The sequence below is a fragment of the Phyllobates terribilis genome, unplaced genomic scaffold, assembly GCF_046119375.1.
Source record: "Phyllobates terribilis strain yellow unplaced genomic scaffold, ASM4611937v1 Scaffold_186__1_contigs__length_3700242, whole genome shotgun sequence".
In the NCBI taxonomy this organism is placed as follows: Eukaryota; Metazoa; Chordata; class Amphibia; order Anura; family Dendrobatidae; genus Phyllobates; species Phyllobates terribilis.
Window position 1 is genome coordinate 3488450 of NW_027362946.1, and position 20915 is coordinate 3509364.

A 20915-nucleotide genomic window follows, 5' to 3' on the forward strand; every position below is an offset into this window, starting at 1 on the left:
GGGCATCACACATCCTGCATAAGGGGCATAATGGGGGCATCATACATCCTGCATAAGGGGCATAATGGGGGCATTACACTGTGGGGGGCATAATACATCCTGCATAAGGGGCATAATGGGGACATTACACTGTGTGGGGGCATCATACATACTGCATAAGGGGCATAATGGGGCATTACACTGTGTGGGGGCATCATACATCCTGCATAAGGGGCATAATGGGGCCATCATACATCCTGCATAAGGGGCATAATGGGGCCATTACATTGTGTGGGGGCATCATACATACTGCATAAGGGGCATAATTGGGGGCATTACACTGTGTGGGGGCATCATACATACTGCATAAGGGGCATAATGGGGGCATTACACTGTGTGGGGGCATCATACATCCTGCATGAGGGGCATAATGGGGGCATTACACTGTGTGGGGGCGTCATACATCCTGCATAAGGGGCATAATGGGGACATTACACTGTGTGGGGGCATCATACATCCTGCATAAGGGGTATAATGGGGGCATTACACTGTGGGGGGCATCATACATCCAGCATGAGGGGCATAATGGGGGCATTACACTGTGTGGGGGCATCATACATCCTGCATAAGGGTCATAATGGGGGCATCATACATCCTGCATAAGGGGCATAATGGGGGCATTACACTGTGTGGGGCATCATATATACTGTATAAGGGGCATAATGGGGGCATTACACTGTGTGGGGGCATCATACATACTGCATAAGGGGCATAATGGGGCCATCATACATCCTGCATAAGGGGCATAATGGGAGCATTACACTGTGTGGGGGTATCATACATACTGCATAAGGGGCATAATGGGGGCATTACACTGTGTGGGGGCATCATACATCCTGCATAAGGGGTATAATGGGGGCATTACACTGTGGGGGGCATCATACATCCAGCATGAGGGGCATAATTGGGGCATTACACTGTGGGGGCATCATACATCCCGCATAAGGGGCATAATGGGGGCATTACACTGTGGGGGCATCATACATACTGCTTAAGGGGCATAATGGGGGCATTACACTGTGTGGGGGCATCATACATACTGCATAATGGGGCCATCATACATCCTGCATAAGGGGCATAATGGGGTCATTACACCGTGTGGGGGCATCATACATACTGCATAAGGGGCATAATGGGGGCATTACACTGCGTGGGGGCATCATACATACTGCATGAGGGGCATAATGGGGGCATTACACTGTGTGGGGGCGTCATACATACTGCATAAGGGGCATAATGGGGGCATTACACTGTGTGGGGCATCATACATCCTGCATAAGGGGCATAATGGGGACATTTCACTGTGTGGGGGCATCATACATCCTGCATAAGGGGTATAATGGGGGCATTACACTGTGGGGGGCATCATACATCCAGCATGAGGGGCATAATGGGGGCATTACACTGTGTAGGGGCATCATACATCCGGCATAAGGGGCATAATGGGGGCATCATACATCCGGCATAAGGGGCATAATGGGGGCATTACACTGTGTGGGGGCATCATACATCCTGCATAAGGGTCATAATGGGGGCATCATACATCCTGCATAAGGGGCATAATGGGGGCATTACACTGTGTGGGGCATCATATATACTGCATAAGGGGCATAATGGGGGCATTACACTGTGGGGGCATCATACATCCTGCATAAGGGGCATAATGGGGGCATTACACTGTGTGGGGGCATCATACATCCTGCATAAGGGGCATAGTGGGGGCATTACACTGTGGGGGCATCATACATCCTGCATGGGGCATAATGGGGGCATTACACTGTGTGGGGGCATCATACATCCTGCATAAGGGGCATAATGGGGGCATTACACTGTGGGGGCATCATACATCCTGCATAAGGGGCATAATGGGGGCATTACACTGTGTGGGGGCATCATACATACTGCATAAGGGGCATAATGGGGGCATTACACTGTGTGGGGGGCATCATACATACTGCATAAGGGGCATAATGGGGGCATTACACTGTGGGGCAGTAAAGGGGTCCTGTACTATGAGAACAATACGTTTCCCCCCTTCCTGTCTCCATAGTTGGGTCGTATGTATCTATTACAGGAAACAGAACAAAAACCTTATGATTCTTATAAAGGGGCAACACAAGACCCCAAAAGAGTCTCGGTGCTGAAGGGGTTAATGCCCCCTGCGTCCAGTAATGGGGTCTCCACATACCTCCACCTGCAGAGCCGCCACCACATATATGGCTGCTCTGTGCGCACAGGAGCTGTGATGAGGTCACAGGAGGGGAGGAGTCAGGGGTCACATGATCAGGGGCCTCAGTGGATGCAGGACTCTGCTGTGCTGGTTGTCATGGTGCTGGATGAGCTGAAGTTTATGTGTGGGGTCAGGAGGGGTTTACAGTGTGGATGTAGCAGAGCCGTGTGTGTACGAGGTGTACGGAGCAGAGCCGCGTGTGTACGAGGTGTACGGAGCTGAGCCGTGTGTACGAGGTGTACGGAGCAGAGCCGCGTGTGTACGAGGTGTACGGAGCTGAGCCGTGTGTACGAGGTGTACGGAGCAGAGCCGCGCGTGTACGAGGTGTACGGAGCGGAGCCGCGTGTGTACGAGGTGTACGGAGCGGAGCCGCGTGTGTACGAGGTGTACGGAGCGTAGCCGTGTGTGTACGAGGCGTACGGAGCGGAGCCGCGTGTGTACGAGGCGTACGGAGCAGAGCCGCGTGTGTACGAGGTGTACGGAGCGGAGCCGCGTGTGTACGAGGTGTACGGAGCGGAGCCGCGTGTGTACGAGTTGTACGGAGCCGTGTATGTACGAGGCGTACGGAGCGGAGCCGGGCGTGTACGAGGCGTACGGAGCGGAGCCGTGTGTGTACGAGGTGTACGGAGCGGAGCCGCGTGTGTACGAGGCGTACTGAGCGGAGCCGCGCGTGTACGAGGCGTACGGAGCGGAGCCGTGTGTGTACGAGGCGTGCGGAGCGGAGCCGGGCGTGTACGAGGCTTGCGGAGCCGTGTGTGTACGAGGCGTGCGGAGCGGAGCCGTGTGTGTACGAGGCGTGCGGAGCGGAGCCGTGTGTGTACGAGGTGTACGGAGCGGAGCCGGGCGTGTACGAGGCGTGCGGAGCGGAGCCGCGTGTGTACGAGGCGTACTGAGCGGAGCCGCGCGTGTACGAGGCGTACGGAGCGGAGCCGTGTGTGTACGAGGCGTGCGGAGCGGAGCCGGGCGTGTACGAGGCTTGCGGAGCGGAGCCGCGCGTGTACGAAGCTTGCTGAGCCGGGTGTGTATGAGGTGTGCGGAGCGGAGCCGGGCGTGTACGAGGCGTGCGGAGCGGATGCTGCCCCTCTCCAGGAGCGATCACAGCAGCATGCACGGCATGAGACTTTCTTGTACTACACAGACTGTCCTGACAGAACACAGCTCGTCAGGACACAGCCCCGACCTCCAGCGACAGCCGGACAGTCCCATTGGATCGGGGACGGTTGGGGGGTTTCTGTATATAAGTTGTGTGTGATAATTGTAGAATTATTAATGTCTCAGCATAAAAGGATGTGCCTGAGTGTTTGTGCCGGGGTCCACATGCATGGAGGGGGTTGAGGCGGTGCTGGCTGTATTATGCAGACGGCATCTGCCTGTAACAGTAGTAACCAGAAACTACTAGAAACTCTGCACCAAAATGAAGCAAATCCTTATTCTGGGACCTTCGCCTTGTACGTAACACCCCCGGATCCGGTACAAGCCGGGCAGATGTTCTCATTCATGTCATTTTCTGCTTAAGGTTCTGCGGTTTTCTGGCCAACTATAAAAAAGAAAAAGCGTAAAACAATATTTGTTTCTGCTGCATTGACATAAGTACAATCTTTCAGTATATATAAATCTATTACACGTCGGGTCAATGCTGTAAAGGACAGTAAAGTGCCAGAAACTTGTAACTACTGATCTCTCCACAAGAAAAAGCCGACAACTCCATCAATGGGATCATTTTATAAAATTAGGTCTTTGCAAGATGAAAATGGTCTCACAAACCACATTTTTTTTTAAATGTTCATAAAAAAACCCAAACAAACAAAAATAATAACCTTACTTTGATTTTTTCCCCATTTTTCAATACTTTATGTGGTAAATTGAATATTGTCATTCCAAAGAGCAACTAGTCCCACAAAACACAAGCCCTCCGTCTATGTTAATGAAAAAACAAAGTTATATTTTTTGGGAAAAAGGGGAAGAAAAAAACAAAAAATTGGTCTTGTCAGAATAATGTAATTGCTATATATATACAGTACAGACCAAAAGTTTGGACACACCTTCTCATTTAAAGATTTTTCTGTATTTTCATGACTATGAAAATTGTACAATCACACTGAAGGCATCAAAACTATGAATTAACACGTGGAATTATATACTTAACAAAAAAGTGTGAAACAACTGAAAATATGTCTTATAATCTAGGTTCTTCAAAGTAGCCACCTTTTGCTTTGATGACTGCTTTGCACACTCTTGGCATTCTCTTGATGAGCTTCAAGAGGTAGTCACCGGAAATGGTTTTCACTTCACAGGTGTGCCCTGTCAGGTTTAATAAGTGGCATTTCTTGCTTTCTAAATGGGGTTGGGACCATCAGTTGTGTTGTGCAGAAGTCAGGTGGATACACAGCTGATAGTCCTACTGAATAGACTGTTAGAATTTGTATTATGGCAAGAAAAAAGCAGCTAAGTAACGAAAAACGAGTGGCCATCATTACTTTAAGAAATGAAGGTCAGTCAGTGTGAAAAATTGGGAAAACTTTGAAAGTGTCCCCAAGTGCAGATGCAAAAACCATCAAGCACTACAAAGAAACTGGCTCACATGAGGACCGCCCCAGGAAAGGAAGACCAAGAGTCACCTCTGCTTCTGAGGATAACTTTATCCGAGTCACCATCCTCAGAAATCGCAGGTTAACAGCAGCTCAGATTAGAAACCAGGTCAATGCCACACAGAGTTCTAGCAGCAGACACATTTCTTCAAGAGGAGACTTTGTGCAGCAGGCCTTCATGGTAAAATAGCTGCTAGGAAACCACTGCTAAGGACAGGCAACAAGCAGAAGAGACTTGTTTGGGCTAAAGAACACAAGTAATGGTCATTAGACCAGTGGAAATCTGTGCTTTGGTCTGTTGAGTCCATATTTGAGATCTTTGGTTCCAACCACCGTGTCTTTGTGCGACGCAGAAAAGGTGAACGGATGGACTCTACATGCCTGGTTCCCACCGTGAAGCATGGAGGAGGAGGTGTGATGGTGTGGGGGTGCTTTGCTGGTGACACTGTTGGGGATTTATTCAAAATTGAAGGCATACTGAACCAGCATGGCTACCACAGCATCTTGCAGCGGCATGCTATTCCATCCGGTTTGCGTTTAGTTGGACCATCATTTATTTTTCAACAGGATAATGACCCCAAACACACCTCCAGGCTGTGTAAGGGCTATTTGACCAAGAGGGAGAGTGATGGGGTGCTATGCAAGATGACCTGGCCTCCACAGTCACCAGACCTGAACCCAATCGAGATGGTTTGGGTGAGCTGGACCGCAGAGTGAAGGCAAAAGGGCCAACAAGTGCTAAGCATCTCTGGGAACTCCTTCAAGATTGTTGGAAGACCATTTCCGGTGACTACCTCTTGAAGCTCATCAAGAGAATGCAAGAGTGTGCAAAGCAGTCATCAAAGCAGAAGGTGGCTACTTTGAAGTACCTAGAATATAAGACATATTTTCAGTTGTTTCACACTTTTTTGTTAAGTATATAATTCCACATGTGTTAATTCATAGTTTTGATGCCTTCAGTGTGAATGTACAATTTTCAAAGTCATGAAAATACAGAAAAATCTTAAAATGAGAAGGTGTGTCCAAACTTTTGGTCTGTACTGTATATATATTTAAAATTGAATAATTTTACCCCAAAATTGTGATCTGTTATAATATTATCATTCTTCATGCGAGATTAATCATTAGTCTGTAGATAAATCCAAACATCTGGGAGATGTAGAACAATATATCTCTGATTCTCCTCTGCCAGGATAAGCGCGTCCTTTCTGTCCTTTCTGTGATGGAGAAAACGCTTGAAAGATTCAGAAAGTCCGATGAGTTTTTGGAGCTTATTGTAAAGGGCCTTAATGACGACCTGGGAAAGAAACCACCAGAAACAAAGGATCCAACCAGGTAAGTTCTAATTATCCCGTCTGATAAAATGATCAGCTTTATTTCCATGGGATTGTTCTGTAGAAGAGATGGGACCTGCAGCATTTTGATCCTGAACTTCACTATGTATAGATGTAGCAAAGCTTAATGTCACAATTCACACACCGCATTGATAAATTGTCTCAGAAGGTTAGCTCTCATAACAGAATTAAGATCACTTATAGTGGAACTAAACTTACAATTTGCTTTCAGAATTGTGAAAATTATGGCACTTTGCAAAGCACTTCATTAGTTTCTTTGGCGTCATATCCATAAAATGATGATATTAAAGTGGCCTCCAGACCCTGCTTTTCCCCAGTGCAGGAGCGTTGCTAGGGTCCTAAGAGATCAGGGACCCCAGCCCCAAAGTACGTTTCCCCTATAACCTCCCTGCCACTTAAAAGAGGATTTATACATATATAATTACAGTATACCACTGTTACTAATCTAAAATACACTATACAAAGACCAATATTCCCAAAATTACTACTATACAAGGCCAAAATGATCCTGCTACACAATGTCCTCTACCATCACCACCACACAGCGAGTCCATATATGAGAGAAAACCCCGCAGGGTAAAAGACCATCAAAGGAGTCCAGGGAGTATAAAATCTATCATATTTATTCAGCAATAGAAAAATAGGATGATGGGGGAAGGGACACAACACATATGTGATTGTTAGACGTGTAAGCGAAAAAAAGCAAGGCACGCAAGGAAGGGGCCATTCCAGGTATAATGGCTGTCTATAGTATCATCATGGGTGTACTAAAATATCCCAAAATAGACACCGCATATATTCCACTGGGGGCAACAGTCATCATATGCACGTGCATATCACTAAATTAGAATATCATCAAAAAGTTAATTTATTTGAGTTCTTCAATACAAAAAGTGAAACTCCTATATTATATAGAGTCATTACAGACAGAGAGATCTATTTCAAGTGTTTATTTCTGTTAATGTTGATGATTATGGCTTACAGCCAATGAAAACACTAAAGTCATTATCTCAGTAAATTAGAATAATTAACAAAAAACTCCTGCAACGGCTTCTTAAGTGTTTAAAAATGTCCCATAGTCTGTTTCAGTAGGCTCCACAATCATGGGGAAGACTGCTGACTTGACAAATGCCAAGAAGGCAGTCACTGACACCATCCATTAGATCCCAGAGTTCCAATTTTCCTTTGGAAATCAAGGTCCCAGAGTCTGGAGGAAGAGTGAAGAGGTCACAATCCAAGCTGCTGGAGGTCTAGTGTGAAGTTTCCACAATCAGTGATGGTTTGGGGAGCCATGTCATCTGCTGGTGTAGGTCCACTGTGTTTTATCAAGAACAAAGTCAGCGCCGCCATCTACGAGGAAATTTTACAGCACTTCATGCTTCCCTCTGCCGACAAGCTTTTTGGAGATGGAAATTTCATTCTCCAGCAGGACTTGGCACCTGTCCACACTGCCAAAAGTACCAATACCTGGTTTACACACAACAGTATCACTCTGCTTAATTGGTCAGCTAACTCACATGCCCTTAACCCCATAGAGAATCTATTATAGAGAAACTATGGGGTATTGTCAAGAGGAAGATGAGAGACACCAAACCCAACAATGCAGACGAGCTGAAGGCTGCTATCAAAGCAACCTGGGCTTCCATAACACCTCAGCAGGGCCACAGGCTGATCGCCTCCATGCCACGCCGCATTGATGCAGTAATTGATGCAAAAGGAGCCCTGACCAAGTATGAGGGCATTTACTGAACATACATTTCAGTAGACCAACATTTCGGATTTTAAAAACATTTTTCAAGCTGATGTTATAAAGTATTTTAATTTACTGAGATAATGACTTTTGTGATTTCATTGGCTGTAAGCTATAATCAGTGGCGTACCGCCAATGGTGGCAGGCCACACCACTGCTATGGGGCCCGTGAGCCTCGGGGGAGCGAGGAGGATAGGTGAGTATTGGGGGGGTAGGAGGTTGCGGCGGCGGAGGAGCGGGCACACGCAGTAGCGGCTGCTGTAGCTACCACGTGTGCCCGCTGCTAAAGGGACATGAATATTCCCTCTTCTCCACTTCCATGGGCGTGGAGAAGAGGGAATATTCATTCTCTTTAGTAGCGGGCACGGAGGAGCGCTGAGCCGTGGCTCCTGCTTACAGTGCCCGCTACTAAAGAGAATGCATATTCACTCTTGTCAACGCTCATAGTCCCAGCGTGGAGAGGAGTGAATATGCCGGCAGCAGCAGCTCACCTCGGCAACTAGGAGCACGCGCTGCTCAGATACCAACATGAGCTGCTGGCAGACAGAAGACAGCAGCTCTGGAGCAGAGGTGAGGAAGGAAGGTGAGTATAAGTGTTTATTTTTTGTGTGTGCAGTGATGGGGCCACACATACCAGGATTGGGGGGTGAGGAGGCTATACATACCAGGATTGCGGGATGAGGGGGCCATGCATACCAGGATTGGGGGATGAGGGGCCACACATACCAGGATTGTTGGATGAGAAGGCCACACATACCATTCCTGACCCCATTTCTGGCGATTGGATATTTCCCTGGATCTCATGTATCCTGCTGCATATTGCTGTATATAACATAGGCTTACGTCATGTGAACAATGGCCAAATAGCTGTTGGCTGAGAACTCGTCCTGTATGATAAAATCTGCGATGGAGGTTCCTAATACGGCTTCCAACGAAGATGTGAAATCATCCAAATGTGTATAAGAACTAGCAAGTGATAAAGGAGACAATGGCTGGTAGGTAATAAGTCATTACCTGTGTGCCAATATCTTCTTCTGGAAGACTTCAAGATATCATGTATTACATATTACATATTATTCTGAAAGAGCACCATGTAATACCACATGTGTCCTGGAGAGGCCACTACGTCCAGCAAAACACAGCTGATTGCTGAGGGGGTTCACTGCCGGACCCCGACTATCAACTGATCGCCTGCAAGTCCTCATTTGGGGGCAGGAGTTGTTCACACTTGGCATATTTTGTGATTCATGAGGGGAGGACAGTAGCCGGATATAGACTTTTTCTATAAAGTCAGATTAAAGGGGTTTTCAGGAATGTTTTTATGTAATATATAGGAGGTTCCCAGTGGTAGAGAAAACACACAGAGCTTTACTTTCTCCTGCTGCTCCAGCTCTGGATCTTCAGCGCTTCCTGTGCTCTATTGTGACAGGCTGCAGGGGTGATGGGTCAACTTCAGCACACATCATTGCTGCAGCCAATCACTGAGCTTAGAAGCTCTGTCAGCGTGGGCCACTGAGCCAAGTGATTGGCTGCAGAGCTGCAGTCATGATGTCACCCTTGAAGCCAGTGACTAAAGATCAGCGGCAGCGGTGAAGTGCTGGAACTGGAGCAGGAGGTAGTAAAGCTTCATCTGTTCTACTTAAGTGACGATTTATAGGATTTATATTTAAGTGATGAAAAATAATTCAGAAATTTGTAAAAAAAATAATAAAAATAATTTGCTTGTGTCGCCACTTTCCGAGATCCGAAAGCCGTGGCGTTTCCATGTTTCGGGAATGGGGCTGCGTGAGGGCTAGTTTTTTGCACCCCAAACTGATGGTTATATTGATATCATTTTGGGGTATATACAATGTTTTGATTGTCTGTTATGATATATTTTTTTCTTGTTGCAACGACTGAAAATCTGTAATTCTGGCATTTTATTTAATGTTCTAGTTACGCCGTATACTAAATGGATTAATTTATTTTATATTTTGATGGATCTGACTTTTACCAACGCAGCGATACCAAATATGTGTATTTTTTAAATGTTTTATATTTCTTAATTTTTAATGGGGGGAAAACTGGGATGATTTGAACTTTTATACTTTTTTCATTTTTTTTTACTTTTCACTGTATTTGTTAGTCTCTTTAGGGGGCTTGAACCTGCAATCATTTGATTGCTTGTGCTATATACAGCATTGCTATATATAGCAGAAATCACGATCTCCTATGAACACTAGCAACAGGCTGGCTGTCACAGGAATACAGTGATGACAGGCAGTGTGCAGTGATGGGGCCACACATACCAGGATTGGGGGGTGAGGGGGCCATGCATACCAGGATTGGGGGTTGAGGGGGCCACACATACCAGGATTGGGGGATGAGAAGGCCACACATACCAGGATTGGGGGATGAAGAGGCCATACATATCAGGATTGGGGAATGAGGGGGCCACACATACCAAGATTGGGGGATGAGGGGGCCACGAATACCAGGATTGGGGGATGAGGGGGGGGCACGCATACCAGGATTGGGGGATGATGGGTGCCATGTGTTATGCACACGCCCGGGCTAGAGCGGCGTGTGCATGTGATTGGTAGTGATTCCACTGGACCGTGCCGGAGAGTGAATACCTGGAGGGGCGTAACTAAGTATCTGCCCGATCCGACCAGGGTCGCACGACGGCATACGACGCCAGAGCACCAAGGAGGAACCGAGCAGAGGGACCAGGTGCTACTCCAGGACAGACCCCGGACACGGCTGTTGACCCACACAGGGGAATACAGGAACAGACTGGTAGACTGGCACACAGACTGGGATGCAGGCAGGCGGATATGCAGGCAGGCGGGTATGCAGGCAGGCGGGCAGGCAGGCGGGTAAAGGTAAGCACAGATAGAGTGCAAACGGGGAGGCACTAGCAGGTAGGAACACAGGCGGGATAGGACCCAGTACACACTGGGACTCAGGAACAATACAGGCAGAGAGGTACAGGCAAGCACAACTAAAGTGCAGACAGGGCTGAGCAGGGAGGACAGGGCTCTGTTCACACTGAACAGACAGGAAGGGAAAGGCAGAGCCAGACACCCACAGGGTACTTGCAGTGAAGTAGCGAGTGGACCACAAACTCACAAACGGGAGTACAGAGACAACAGGCAGGAGTTAGGTACAAGTTCAGACTCTGCAGAAAAAGGAAGGGAACGGACATAGAGGCAAAACAGGTAAAGGATAGGAGAGAGTTCAGACTGGAACTGAGTGTACGGAGGAGACCGACACTGCAGCGGGATACAGGAGCGGGTCTGGGAATACTGCCCCCAGAGAGGCGGGACGAACAGGCAAGGAGCGTGTTCAGACAGGACAGACAAGATACACAGAAAGGACTCAGTTCAGACACGGGAACTAATACCGTAAAGCAGGAGACATACAGGACACAGTTCAGACACGGGAGCTGACACCGCAAGGCAGGAGACATACAGGACTTAGTTCAGACACGGGAACTAATACCGTAAAGCAGGAGACATACAGGACACAGTTCAGACACGGGAGCTGACACCGCAAGGCAGGAGACATACAGGACACAGTTCAGACACGGGAGCTGACACCGCAAGGCAGGAAACATACAGGACTTAGTTCAGACAGGCCTGGAAACAAGCCTCCAGGAAAGGCGGACAGGGAAACAAAGACGGGACCTGGCACCTTCAGAGTGCAAGCACACACTGAAAGAAACACATATGCTCAGGCAGGGATAGAAGGGAGCTGCTGAACTATATACCAAGTGACAGACAGCGATAGGCTGAGGACGCACAAGGGGTGTGACCCACAGCAGGTACAAAAGGCAGGAAGTGATCGGGCGCCGCCCTTAAGCAGCAGAAAGACACAAACAGACAGCATGGAGGGAAGCCAGAGAGACATTCTGGACAGGAGATCAAGTGCGCCCTCTTGCACAGTGGGAGATGGACCACCATGCAAGGACGCCGCCAGGTATGTTACAGTACCTCCCCCCTTACGCCCCCTCTTCTTCAGGCCTGCCAGAATCTTCCGCAGGGAATTCGAGGACCAGTCGTTCACTGGGTTGGAGGGGGACAGAGACTTGAGGGTAATCTCTGCTTCGAGGTACATCTTGTCAAGCTCACAGGAAGAAATAGACGGGTTATCAGGTACATAATGAGGAAAAGTCGCTGTCTCTTTGTTATCTGGTGGTACCCCGGAGGATTCAGGAAACAACTGGAGGTCCTCCGCCGGGTCAGAAGAGTACTGAGGCTCAGAGAAAACATCTGCTTCAGAGTACACTAGGTCGGACTCACTGGAGGAAGCAGGCGAGGTATCAGGTACAGGAAATAGGAAAGTCTCTGTCCATTCACCACCAGGTGGCACCCCGAAGGGTTCTAAACACAACTGGAGGTCCTCCGCCTGGTCGGAGGGGTGTAGAGACTCGGGAGTAACTTCTGCTTCGGAGAACACTAGGTCGGACTCACTGGAGGAAGCAGGCGAGGCATCAGGTACAGGAAATAGGAAAGTCTCTGTCCATTCACCACCAGGTGGCACCCCGAAGGGTTCTAAACACAACTGGAGGTCCTCCGCCTGGTCGGAGGGGTGTAGAGACTCGGGAGTAACTTCTGCTTCGGAGAACACTAGGTCGGACTCACTGGAGGAAGCAGGCGAGGTATCGGGTACAGGAAATAGGAAAGTCTCTGTCCATTCACCACCAGGTGGCACCCCGAAGGGTTCTAAACACAACTGGAGATCCTCCGCCTGGTCGGAGGGGTGTAGAGACTCGGGAGTAACTTCTGCTTCGGAGAACACTAGGTCGGACTCACTGGAGGAAGCAGGCGAGGTATCGGGTACAGGAAATAGGAAAGTCTCTGTCCATTCACCACCAGGTGGCACCCCGAAGGGTTCTAAACACAACTGGAGGTCCTCCGCCTGGTCGGAGGGGTGTAGAGACTCGGGAGTAACTTCTGCTTCGGAGAACACTAGGTCGGACTCACTGGAGGAAGCAGGCGAGGTATCAGGTCCAGGATATAGGAAAGTCTCTGTCCATTCACCACCAGGTGGCACCCCGAAGGGTTCTAAACACAACTGGAGGTCCTCCGCCTGGTCGGAGGGGTGTAGAGACTCGGGAGTAACCTCTGCTTCGGAGTACACTAGGTTGGACTCACTGGACGAAGCGAGCGAGGTATCAGGTACAGAGTATAGGAGAGTCTCTGTCCTTTCGCTACCAGGTAGCACCCCGAAGGGTTCAGGAGGTCTCAGGGAGGACAGACCCAGGCGTGACTGCTTGCCTCTAAGTCTAGCACGTCTGGACTGCCTCTTGAGGTTGGGAGAAGTATTCCGGAAAGCGTAGTCACCCTGTGAGGATTCTGGGTGGGCAGTAGTCTCATTGGGCTGGAGAACTATTGCGCTACCCACACACATTACCCATTGGGGCTGCTCCGGGATACTGGGAAGTGAAGCTTCAGCAGGAGCCTCCGGGTTAGGATCATCGAAGACCATTAGAAAGGCCACCAGGAAGGCCATTAGGTCCCGGAGGATCGGATCCTGTGTCTCATATAGGGGGTTGATCCATTCCAAGGCATCCCCCGCCAGGTAAGACATAATAAAGGCCACTTTAGCCCAATCGGAAGGAAAATAAAGAGGGTAGGCCTTAAAGTGTAGCATGCATTGCTCCACAAATGCACGACACTGTTTTGGATCTCCATAGTAACGTGGCGGATCCGCAGGAACGAGAGCTGATAGATCCATCTGGACGGTGCGTAATTCGCCTGGAACTCAGCTAAGGGAAAAAAAATTTATTTATTTATTTTAATGCATGTATTCGGTGGAAAAACTTCTCAGAGAGCGAAGGCCGTGGGGCTCAACGGGAACCATGGCCTGAGCATGCTGTTATGCACACGCCCGGGCTAGAGCGGCGTGTGCATGTGATTGGTAGTGATTCCACTGGACCGTGCCGGAGAGTGAATACCTGGAGGGGCGTAACTAAGTATCTGCCCGATCCGACCAGGGTCGCACGACGGCATACGACGCCAGAGCACCAAGGAGGAACCGAGCAGAGGGACCAGGTGCTACTCCAGGACAGACCCCGGACACGGCTGTTGACCCACACAGGGGAATACAGGAACAGACTGGTAGACTGGCACACAGACTGGGATGCAGGCAGGCGGATATGCAGGCAGGCGGGTATGCAGGCAGGCGGGCAGGCAGGCGGGTAAAGGTAAGCACAGATAGAGTGCAAACGGGGAGGCACTAGCAGGTAGGAACACAGGCGGGATAGGACCCAGTACACACTGGGACTCAGGAACAATACAGGCAGAGAGGTACAGGCAAGCACAACTAAAGTGCAGACAGGGCTGAGCAGGGAGGACAGGGCTCTGTTCACACTGAACAGACAGGAAGGGAAAGGCAGAGCCAGACACCCACAGGGTACTTGCAGTGAAGTAGCGAGTGGACCACAAACTCACAAACGGGAGTACAGAGACAACAGGCAGGAGTTAGGTACAAGTTCAGACTCTGCAGAAAAAGGAAGGGAACGGACATAGAGGCAAAACAGGTAAAGGATAGGAGAGAGTTCAGACTGGAACTGAGTGTACGGAGGAGACCGACACTGCAGCGGGATACAGGAGCGGGTCTGGGAATACTGCCCCCAGAGAGGCGGGACGAACAGGCAAGGAGCGTGTTCAGACAGGACAGACAAGATACACAGAAAGGACTCAGTTCAGACACGGGAACTAATACCGTAAAGCAGGAGACATACAGGACACAGTTCAGACACGGGAGCTGACACCGCAAGGCAGGAGACATACAGGACTTAGTTCAGACACGGGAACTAATACCGTAAAGCAGGAGACATACAGGACACAGTTCAGACACGGGAGCTGACACCGCAAGGCAGGAGACATACAGGACACAGTTCAGACACGGGAGCTGACACCGCAAGGCAGGAAACATACAGGACTTAGTTCAGACAGGCCTGGAAACAAGCCTCCAGGAAAGGCGGACAGGGAAACAAAGACGGGACCTGGCACCTTCAGAGTGCAAGCACACACTGAAAGAAACACATATGCTCAGGCAGGGATAGAAGGGAGCTGCTGAACTATATACCAAGTGACAGACAGCGATAGGCTGAGGACGCACAAGGGGTGTGACCCACAGCAGGTACAAAAGGCAGGAAGTGATCGGGCGCCGCCCTTAAGCAGCAGAAAGACACAAACAGACAGCATGGAGGGAAGCCAGAGAGACATTCTGGACAGGAGATCAAGTGCGCCCTCTTGCACAGTGGGAGATGGACCACCATGCAAGGACGCCGCCAGGTATGTTACACCATGCATACCAGGATTGAGGATGAGGGGGGCCCTATATACCAGGATTGGGGGATGAGGGGTGCCATACATACCAGGATTGGTGATGAGGGGTGCCATACATACCAGGATGGTGAAATTTTCCAGTAGCTGCTGCATTTCCCACCCTAGGCTTATACTCAACTCAATACGTTTTCCCAGTTTTTTTGTGGTAAAATTAGGGGCCTCGGCTTATACTCGGGTCGTCTTATTTAAAACATACGGTATTTTAAAATCAGTGAGTACGTGGTGCCCATAATACGGCAGGACTGTGTGGTGCATTATACTATATGGGGGCTGCATTTTACCCTTTGGGGTGTGAAATATACTGTATGGAGGACTATGGGGAGTGCAATATATTCTATCGAGGACCATGGGAAGTTCATTATACTATATGGAGGATTATGGGGGGTGCATTATACTATATGGAGGATTTTGGAGGGTGTATTATACTATATGGAGGATTATGGGTGGCATATTATACTATATGGAAGTCTATGTGGGGCCATTATGATATTTTGGGGGCTATTTGGGGGGCTGTTATACTGTATGAAAACAATTATACGGTGTGAAGGTTTGTATGGGGTCCATCATACTGTTTGGAGGGCTGTGTGGGGCCATTATACTGTTTGGAGGGCTGTGTGGGGCCATTATACTGTTTGGAGGGCTAGTGTGGGCCATTATACTGTATGTAGGCCCATTATACTGTATGGAGGGCTGTGTGGGGGTCACAGTTGGGTGAATCATACTGTGTTAGGGTCACCATACTTTGCCTTGGGAGTTGAAGTGGGGTACAATAAGGTCATTATACTGTTCATGTAGAGGCTAATGTGGAGGAATGCACCATGGGGGTATCATACTGTGTTTGGGGGGCACTTTTATTGGCATCATACTTCATGGGGGCAATGAAAGAGGGATCTAGGACTTCAGTAGGAGGAACATTAGAAAAACGAAGTAAAGGCTGGAAAGTTGTGAGATCGGCTCTTCTGTGACACAGACAAATATTTCTTTATTTTTTTGGTGGGGGGGGGTCCAATTAGAGCTTCTGCTATGGGGCCTCATGATTTCTATGTGCGCCCCTGGCCATAATCATCAACATTAACAGAAATAAACACTTGAAATAGATCACTTTGATTGTAATGACTTTATATAATATATGAGTTTCATTTTCAGCATTGAAGAACTAAAATAAATAAACTTTTTGATGATATTCTAATTTAGTGAGATGCACCTGTATATATAAGGGGTGTGGGTGCCATCATACTATAAGGGGCTATAGGAGTCATCATGCTATATATGAGGGGCAGTGGGGCCATCATATTATATAAAATGGGGAGTGGGTGCCAGAATACAGTTTATAAGGGGCTGTGGGGCCATCATACAGTATAAAGGGAGCTGTAGGGGCCATAATATAATGTACAAGTGGGTGTGGGGGCCATCATACAGTATATATTGGGCAGTGGGGCCATCATACAGTACTGTATATATGGGGCTGTGAGGGCCATTATACAGGATATAGGGAGTTGTAGGGACCATCATGCCAGTTATAAGGAGTTGTAGAGACCATCATACAGTGCATAGAGAGCTGTGGGGACCATCAGACAATGCATAGGGAGCTGTGGAGACCATCATACAGTGCATAGGGAGATGTGGGGACCATTATGCAGTGCATAAGGAGCTGTGGGGACCATTTTGCAGTGCATAGCGAGCTGTAGGGACCATTATGCGGTGCATAGGGACATGTGGGGACCATCATACAGGGCATAGCGAGCTGTGGGGACCATTATGCAGGGCATAGGGAGTTGTGTGGACCATCATACAGAGCGTAGGGAGCTGTGGGGACTATCATACAGTATATAAGGAGTTGTGGGGACCATCATACAGTGTACAAGGAGCCGTGGGGACCATCATACAGTGTACAAGGAGCCGTGGGGACCATCATACAGTGCATAAGGAGCTGCAGTGACCATCATACAGTGCGTATACAGCTGTGGGGACCATCAGACAATGCATAGGGAGATGTGGGGACCATTATACAGTGCCTATGGAGCTGTGGGGACCATCATACAGTGCATAGGGAGATGTGGGGACCATCATACAGGGCATAGGGAGCTGTGGGGACCATTATGCAGTGCATAGGGAGCTGTGGGGACCATCATACCGAGCGTAGGGAGCTGCGGGGACCATCATACAGTACATAAGGAGCCGTGGGGACCATCATTCAGTGCATAAGGAGCTGCGGGGACCATCATACAGTGCGTAGAGAGCTATGAGGACCATCATACAATGCATAGGGAGCTGTGAAGACCATCATACAGTGCATAGGGCACTGTGAGGACCATCATGCAGAGCGTAGGGAGCTGTGGGGACCATCATACAGAGCATAGGGAGCTGTGGGGACCATCATACAGGGCATAGGGAGCTGTGGGGACCATCATACAGTGTCTAGGGAGCTGTGGGGACCCTCATACGGTATCTAAGGAGCTGTGGGGATCATCATACAGTGCGTAGGGAGCTGTTAGGACCATCATACAGTGTCTAGGGAGCTGTGGGGACCATCATGCAGTGTATAGGGATCTGTGGGGACCATCATACAGTGAATAGGGAGCTGTGGGGACCATCATACAGTGTGCAGTGAGCTGTGGGACTATCATACACTATACAGGGTGCTATGGGGGCACTCTGGACATTATTTCTTTTAAATGGGTGCATCATCAGAAATTTCTTCTTTCACCACCCCGAAATCATCGTCCATAGACTTGAAGAAGAACTTTGTAGTTGGGTGTAGTTTGATTGTGGCTTTAAGGGGGCATTATTACTTATAGGGGATACTCAACGGTATTTGTTGCTTGGAGGGAACACTTCAGATATTGAAACTTTCATAAGAGCATATCTGGCATTATTACTTGCTAGGCAGCACAGTGGGGTCTTTACTACTTTCTATGGGACGCTATTATTTTGATAGGTCCCCTCTATCTGGCACACAGTCTTTGTAGCATTAATTGGTGGAGGGTAATCATAGTAATGACATAATTTTTGAAGTATTGAGGTTCCTATTCCATGTCGGAGGAGCAGGCAGCATGGGGAGGTTGTGCAGGGTGGGAATAGATGGGGATGGTGCTGGAAATGTGAGAAGTCAGATGGTCTTTGTACAGTGTGTTTTTTATGTAGAGGCAATGGTCATATCATAATACTATGTACTCACTGTGTAGTGTTGATGGTAGAGGGCATTGTTTAGCGGGATTATTATTGCCTTGTATAGAAGTAATTTTGGGAATATTGGTCTTTCAGTTGTGTATTTTAGGTTAGCAACAATGGTGTACTGTAATTATATATGTATAGGTCCTCTTTTAAGTGGCTGGGAGGTTGTATGGGGAAGCACCTACTTTGGGGCTTTGGCCCCTGATCTTTTAGGACCCTAGCAACGTCCCGGCATACAAGGGATATCGCGGGGCACAAAGTGTTCTGGACGTTTCCTTTACAGTATGAAGCATTTTCCACACAGTATCCTTCCTCTGTAATATACTCCAGGACTGGTGAGGCGCACTGTCGCTCCCTATTTCTCCATAACTCGGCCTCAGCACTGCAGTGCTGATCAGCAGGTCTGCTTACTTGTTCTTCGGTTTCGCGCACTGTCTTCCACTACTGGCGCCCTTGAACCCTTGCACTCGTGACTCCCACTAGTACATCATATTCAGTGCTGCTTTGGGGTCCGTAACTCGGCGTCCAATCCAAGGACCCTTCTCTGTAAGGCCACTCTGTCTCATCTGTCCAATTAAGTCGGGTGCACTTCATGGCCGCCTCATATAGAATGAATGGAGCAGCATTTTAGCATGCGTACCACCGTTCCAATCTAAAGGGGATGAAGGTTCCTGTAGATTGGAGCTTGTTTTCATTGGACAACCCCTTTAATTTTTCACACACTGTTTCTGCATTTAAGTCTATTTTTTTGGTAAATATTCGATGACCTGGTGTAATTTGTGATGTGTTGTTCTTCACCTGAGGTTGTATTGACCTCATTTTATAACTTCTAAGCATCAGACTTTTTTTTAATATATCCTGAATAGAACACAATAGAATTGTATGGAAAACATTATTGTGTTCTTCACAATTCAAGGCAACGTGTCCTTATGAGATCTTTTTCTTGAAGGTATATGGCCCTCAGGTTCTTTATCACCATGCAATCTGAAGAGCCAACTTAGACTAAGAGTGGCCACCACTGGGCATACACCATGGTGCAGCAAGGGCTAGCAATCTGTCCCTCCAATTGTGTGGGTACTTATTGCTTAGGGAATGTCAGTCCAATTCTTCTTTTTAAGAGGGTTCACTGTCTGTGCATCTCTGTGCCCGAAGAATATTAACCTGGTGTTACTGTATTACTGCTGTTCCAAGTGGCAAGCACATGGTTCTCTTAGAGACAGGACCCTTGTTTAAACCCAAGTAGACTTGAATTGGAAAGGCCACTGGTCTGGACCAGGACTCTGGTTGTGTACGGTGATGGCGGCATGCACGGTTTCTATGTACGTGTCTGTGTGTAGTCAGAAAAGCATTTCAGTGGTAGCCTAATAACTGCAAGGACCGACGGAGGTGTTGGACAAAGGTAAACGAGTGGCTGCAGAACGGTTGGTAAATGTGGCCACTTCATGGGAATATTGGCCACTGATGACTGAGGCCTCCCTCCTGGTTTGGTCCTGGAGCCCCCCGGCCACTTGTTGAACATCTTTCCTGTTTTTTACTGTTACACAAGACCCTGTGTCTCCTGTATTCTGCGGCTGCGTCCCGTTCTTCAGTCTTCTTTCTGTAGCATGGTGTGTACGACGTCCTGGATACAATGTTACTGCTCCATCACAGACGAAACCCCAGAACAATTGTCATGGAATTTGGTACCAGAGTTCTCTCTGTGTATGGAGCCCCCATATTTTGTGATTACTCTTATCATTCTCACTGTGTAAGGTGAAATCCAGGAAAAAAAAACACACAAAACAATATATATATATAATTAATTTTTTTATTGAAATAGCAGTAAGCAACATTGTAATGAAAATATTACTGGTCCTTTAAGAAATTAAACTATGGTCACAGTCACTCTCAGATTGGCCCCGGTGGAGACCACAAAACGAGCTGCGGTCATTGGGGACCACCTGAGAGTCAGTGGGACCCAAAGATCCAGAAGAAGGCAAAGAAACCCCCCCAAAAGAATTCTGATTCAGGGGGGAAAAAAATTCCTTCCTGACCCCATTTCTGGCGATTGGATATTTCCCTGGATCTCGTGTATCCTGCTGCATATTGCTGTATATAACATAGGCTTACGTCATGTGAACAATGGCCAAATAGCTGTTGGCTGAGAACTCGTCCTGTATGATAAAATCTGCGATGGAGGTTCCTAATACGGCTTCCAACGAAGATGTGACATCATCCAAATGTGTATAAGAACTAGCGAGTGATAAAGGAGACAATGGCTGGTAGGTAATAAGTCATTACCTGTCTGCCAATATCTTCTTCTGGAAGACTTCAAGATATCATGTATTACATATTACATATTATTCTGAAAGAGCACCATGTAATACCACATGTGTCCTGGAGAGGCCACTACGTCCAGCAAAACACAGCTGATTGCTGAGGGTATTCACTGCCAGACCC

The 20915-nt window shown here is 48.2% G+C and overlaps 2 protein-coding genes across 2 annotated transcripts in view; both read right to left on the reverse strand.

Moving 5' to 3' along the window:
- LOC141212792 (uncharacterized) overlaps positions 1–20915 on the reverse strand; it is a 235594-nt gene that overhangs the window by 83792 nt on the left and 130887 nt on the right. The gene's annotated exons all lie outside the window — the stretch shown is intronic.
- Positions 1–20915, reverse strand: part of LOC141212809 (uncharacterized) — a 229842-nt gene that overhangs the window by 27493 nt on the left and 181434 nt on the right. The window lies entirely within an intron of this gene.